The sequence below is a fragment of the Sapajus apella genome, unplaced genomic scaffold (assembly GCF_009761245.1).
Source record: "Sapajus apella isolate SASKATOON/1434 unplaced genomic scaffold, GSC_monkey_1.0 scaffold75, whole genome shotgun sequence".
NCBI lineage: Eukaryota > Metazoa > Chordata > Mammalia > Primates > Cebidae > Sapajus > Sapajus apella.
The window spans coordinates 2,012,083-2,017,875 of NW_022437015.1; positions in this window are offsets into that span (position 1 = coordinate 2,012,083).

Here is a 5,793-nt window from a genome sequence, read left to right on the forward strand (position 1 = left end):
TCAATAACAGAAAGTTATTGTTCACAGTTTCAGAGGCTGGGAAATCCAAGATCAAGAGACCAGCAGATTTGAAGTTTAGTAAGGTCTCACTTTTTGCTTCAAAAATGGCACCTTCTCACTGTGTCCTTTCACAGTGTCCTCACATGGCAGAAAGGCAAAAGGGCTCCTGTAAGCCTCTTTTATAAGGGCATTAATCTCACTTATGAGGGTAGAGTCCTCATGACCTAATCAATGCAAAATCCCTCTTAGGCCGGGCGCGGTGGCTCACGCCTGTAATCCTAGCACTTTGGGAGGCCTAAGTGGGTGGATCACCTGAGGTCAGGAGTTCAAGACCAGCCTGGCCATCATGGTGAAACCCCATCTTAAAAAAAAAAATCCTCAGCTCTTAATACTATCATCTTGGTGTTAGGTTTCAGCATGAAATTTTTTGGGGTAACACAAACATGCAGACCATAGCAGAAGCGAAGCTTAAATATAAGAACAATTAAGAAAAACAACAGATTAGACAATTCAGTGGTTGCACACTTGAGGGAAGACAGGCACAGTATATTTAGTCCAGGCAAATTACTAAATATACAAACAAAATATAACGACATTAACAACAACAAAATCCCCCAGTAGCAACAGTAATCCCTGGGAGTGGTGGGCAGAAGAACATAATCTATAGTGGCTACAATATTTTATCTAAAATATATTCAGTTTTCAGCAAAAATTTATGAGACATGCAAAGAAATAGGGAAGTGTGGCCCATACACAGAAATACAAATCTATGAACAGAAACTGTCTCTAAAGGAGACCGTATGTTGAACTTAGTCAAAAAAGACTTCAAGCATGTTTTTATAAATATGTTCAGAGAAGTAAGGGAAGCCATGCTTTAAAAGTTAGGGGAAAGTATTACAACAATGACTCATAAAATAGAGACTATCAATAAAGAGATGGAAATTAAAAAAAAAAAAAGAGCCAAATGGAAATTCTGGAATTGAAAAGTCAAATAACTGAATAAAGAAGTTCACTACAGTGGTACAGCAATAGGTTTGAGCTGAAAGAGAAAGTAGTGAACTTGAAGATATATCAATAGGAATATGCAACCTAAAGAACAGAGAAAAAAGAACAAAGAAGAATAAACAGAGACTTAGAGAAATTTAGTACACTTTTTGTGATGGCTAATATTAGGTTCAACTTGATTGGATTGAAGAATGCCTATCAACAGCTGGTAAAGTATTGTTTGTGGATGTGTCTGTGAGGGCGTTGCCAAAGGATATTGACATTTGAGTCAGTGGACTGGGAGAGGAAGGCTCACTCTCAATGTGGGTGGGCACCATCCACTTAGCTGCCAGCATGGCTAGAACAAAGCAGACAGAAGAAGATGGAATAAGCTAACTTGCTGAGTCTCCTGGCTTTCACCTTTCTTCCATGCTGGATGCTTCCTTCTGTTCCTCCTGTCCTTGGACACGAGACTCTAGGTTCTTCAGCCTTTGGACTCTTGTTTTATTAGGGGCTCTTGGGCCTTTGGTCACAGACTGAAGGCTGGAGTGTTGGCTTCCCTACTTTTGAGGCTTTTGGATTTGAACTAAGCCACTACTGGCTTCTTTTTTTCCTCAGCTTGCAGACAACCTATCATGGAATTTGGCTTGTGATCATGTGAGCTAATTCTCTCTATTAAACTGTTTTTCATATATACATATATCCTATTAGTTCTGTCCCTTTGGAGAACCCTGACTAATACAACTCTTAAGCACACTAACATATGCATAATGGGAGCAACAGAAAGGAAGGAGAAAAACAAAAGGAACAGAAAAAAATATTCAAAGGAATATTGGCTGAAAACTCCCAAAATATGGCAAAAAACATTAATTTACACTTTCAAGAAGCTCTACAAACTCTAAGTCATGTAAACTCAAAGAGATCCATACCTAGACACACCACAGAAAAACTTGAAAAACAATCTTGAAAGCAGTAATACAAAATGACCCACAAAAATGCCCTAATAAGAATAGCAGCTAAACTCCCATCAGAAACCATGGAGCCAGAAGGCAATGGGATGATATTAAAAGTGTTGAAAGGAAAAAATTATCAACCAAGAATTCTATCTTTCAAAAATGAAAATGAAATGAAAACATTCCAAGTTAAAAAAAGACAGAAAATTTACTGCCATCAGACCTGCCTTACAAGAAATTCTGAAAGAAGTCTTCAGGCTGAAAAGATATAAAACCAGATGGTAACTTGAATCTGTATGAAGAAATGAACACAGGTAAAGTAACTCCATTAGTAAATATAATAGAATAAATATATATTTAAATCTTCTCTTAATTAGTTTTCAAAACATTGAATAAATTAATTAGTGTAAAACAATTTAAAACTGTATTGTTGGGCATATAACATATAAAGATGGCTGGTGGGGTGGCTCACACCTGTAATCCCAGCACTTTGGGAGGCCGAGGTGGGTGGTTTACCTGTGGTCAGGAGTTTGAGACCAGCCTGGCAAACATGGTGAAATCTCATCTCTACTAAAAATACAAAAAATTAGCCAGGCATGGTGGCAGGCATTTGTAATCCCAGCTACTTGGGAGGCTGAGGCAGAAGAATCACTTGAACCTGGGAGGCAGAGATTGCAGTGTACTGAGATTGTGCCATCATTGCATTCCAGCCTGGGCAGCAAGAGCGAAACTCCATCAAAAAAATATAAAGATATAATTTGTATAAAAACGATAATATGAAGAGGAGATGGAAGGGAGCTACTGTGGAGCAGTTTGTATATACCATTGGAGTGAAATTAAGGTTAATTCAAAGTAGACTATTTTAAGATGCAAATTGTAATCCCAACAACAACCCTAAGAAAGCAACTCAAAATATATTAAAAACAACTACAAAGTAATTAAAATGATATATTAGAAAATATCTATTTCGTAATAACAGATAATGAAGAAAACTGCTAAGACTAACGAAGGCATGAGACATGTATGAAAAAAATACCCAGATAGCAGACATAAATCCAACTACATAAAGTTACATTAAATAAATAAACAACCCAATCTAAGCATAGATTGTCAGATTGGATAAGTGAAACACAGGATCCAACTATTTTCTGCTTGCAAGAGATACAGACTTAAAGTCACAAACAGGTTGAAAGTAAGTTATGGAAAAAGATACACCATGCAAACAGTAACCATAAAAGAGCTGGAACTGCTATGTTAATATCACACAAAACAGACTTCAAGACAAAAATTATTACAAGAGACAAAAAGAAATATTTCGTCTTGATAAAATTGACAATTTTTTTTTGAGACCGAATCTCACTCTGCTGCCCAGGCTGGAGCGCAGTGGTGCAATCTCAGCTCACGGCAACATCCACCTCCTGGGTTTAAGCAATCCTCCTGCCTCAGCCTTCTGAGTAGCTGGGACTACAGGCATGTGCCATCACACCTGGCTAATTTTTGTATTTTTAGTAGAGTCAGAGTTTTGCCATGTTGGCCAGGCTGGTCTCAAACACCTGACCTCAGATGATCCACCCACCTCAGCCTCCCAAAGGGTTGGGATTACAGATGTGAGCCACTGCATCAGGCCAAAATTGACAATTTATCAGAAAGGTGCAACTATTATAAACATATTTGTATCTAACAACAAAGCCCTAAAAATACTTAAAACAAAGCTGATGGAATGGAATAAAACAGACAATTTGACAAAATAGAAACTAAAAAATTAATAGAACTGCTAGATGGTTATTCTGTAAGTATTAAAACAACTTGAAGAACACTGTTAATCAGTTTGACTAACTGATATCTATAGAAGACTGCATCCAACCACAGTAAAATTTACATCCTTTCAAAAGTGCACATGAACTATTCCCTAGGATAGACCATATGCTATGCCTATATATGTCTCAACAACTTAAAAGGATTGAAGTCAGGCAAATTATTTTCTTTAACCATAAGGAAACTAAATTATAAATCAATAGAAAGGCATTTGCAAAATCCGGAAATACTTGGAAATTAAACAGTATATAATCAAATAGTCCATGGATAAAGAAGAAATCACAAAGAAGATTAGAAAATATTTTGAACTGAATGAAAATGAAAACACCATATATCAAAATTTATGGGATGCAGCTAACTTAGTGCTTAGGATAAAATACATAGCTTTAAACACCTTATAAAAGAAGTTCTTGGTAATCTAAGATTCCACCATCAAAATCTAGAAAAAGAAGAACAAAATAAACCAATGACAAAGATAAAAAAGAAAGTAATAAAGTTAGAGCAGACATAAATAAAACACAAACAGAAGAACAGCTGGGAAAATCAACAAAACAAAAACCTTGTTCTTTGAAAAGATCAACAAAATTTGACAAATCAGTGAAACTGACCAAAACAAAAGAGAGATGATACATATCACCAAAATCAGGAATAAAAGAGGGAACATCAGCACTGAACATACAGCCATTAAGAGGATTATAAAGAAATATCATCAACAAATTTAATCCAACAAATTAGAAGACTTAGATGAAATGGACAAATTCCCAGAAAGGCACAAATTCCCAACACAGACTATAACAGAAACAGAAAATCTGAATAGATCTGTAACAACTAAAGAAATTGAATATACAATTTAAAGTTTCTCATAAAGAAAACTCAGATGTGTGTGGCTTTCCTGGTAATTCAAACATTTAAAGAAGAAATATTACCAATATTCCAAAATTGTTCATTACTAAAAGTCTCCTATTATTGTAATCTGTCTCCCCCTTTAGATCTATTAAGGTTTGCTTTATATATTTGGGTGCTCCAGTGTTGAATGCATGTAAATTTACAATTGTTTTGTCTTCTTGCTGAATTGATCCCTTTATCATTATATATTGACCTTCTTTCTTTCTTTTTATAGTCTATGACTTGAAGTCTATTTTATCTGATATGAGTATAGATAATCCTGCTCTTTTTTGTTTCCATTTGCATGGAATATCTTTTTCCATTCCATTACTTCCCATCCATGTATGTTTTCATAAGTGAAGTGAGTTTCTTATATGCAGTATGTGATTGGGTCTTGTTTTTTGTCCAAGTGCTTCAGAACATTGTTCTGGGCAAAGACTTTTTAAGTAAGATCTCAAAAGCATAGGCAAAAAATGCAAAAATAAACAAATGAGATTAAGTCAAGATAAAATATTAGGTTGGTGCCAAAGAAATTCTGGTTTTTGCCATTAATGGCAAACAACTCGATAGCAAAATAACAAATAATCAAATTTAAATATGGTTAAAAGATATGAGCAGACATTTCTCAAAACATGGCATACCCATGGCATACAAATGGCCAATGGGTATATTAAAAATACTCAATATCCCAAATAGACAAATGGGACCTAATCAAACTCCACAGCTTCTGCTTGGCAAAAGAAACAGTCATTAGAGTGAATCGGCAACCAACATAATGGGAAAAAATTTTTGCAGTTTACCCATCTGACAAAGGGCTGATATCCAGAATTTACAAAGAACTAAAACAGATTTACAAGAAAAAAACTAACAAGCCCATTCAAAAGTGGGCAAAAGATATGAACAGACACTTTACAAAAGAAGACATACATGAGGCCAACAAACATATGAAAAAATGCTCATCATCACTGGGCATCAGAGAAATGCAAATCAAAACTACATTGAGATACCATCTCACACCAGTTAGAATGGCGATCATTAAAAAATCTGGAGACAACAGATGCTGGAGAGGATGTGGAGAAATAGGAACACATTTACACTGTTGGTGAGAGTGTAAATTAGTTTAACCATTGTGGAAGACAGTGTGGCGATTCCTCAA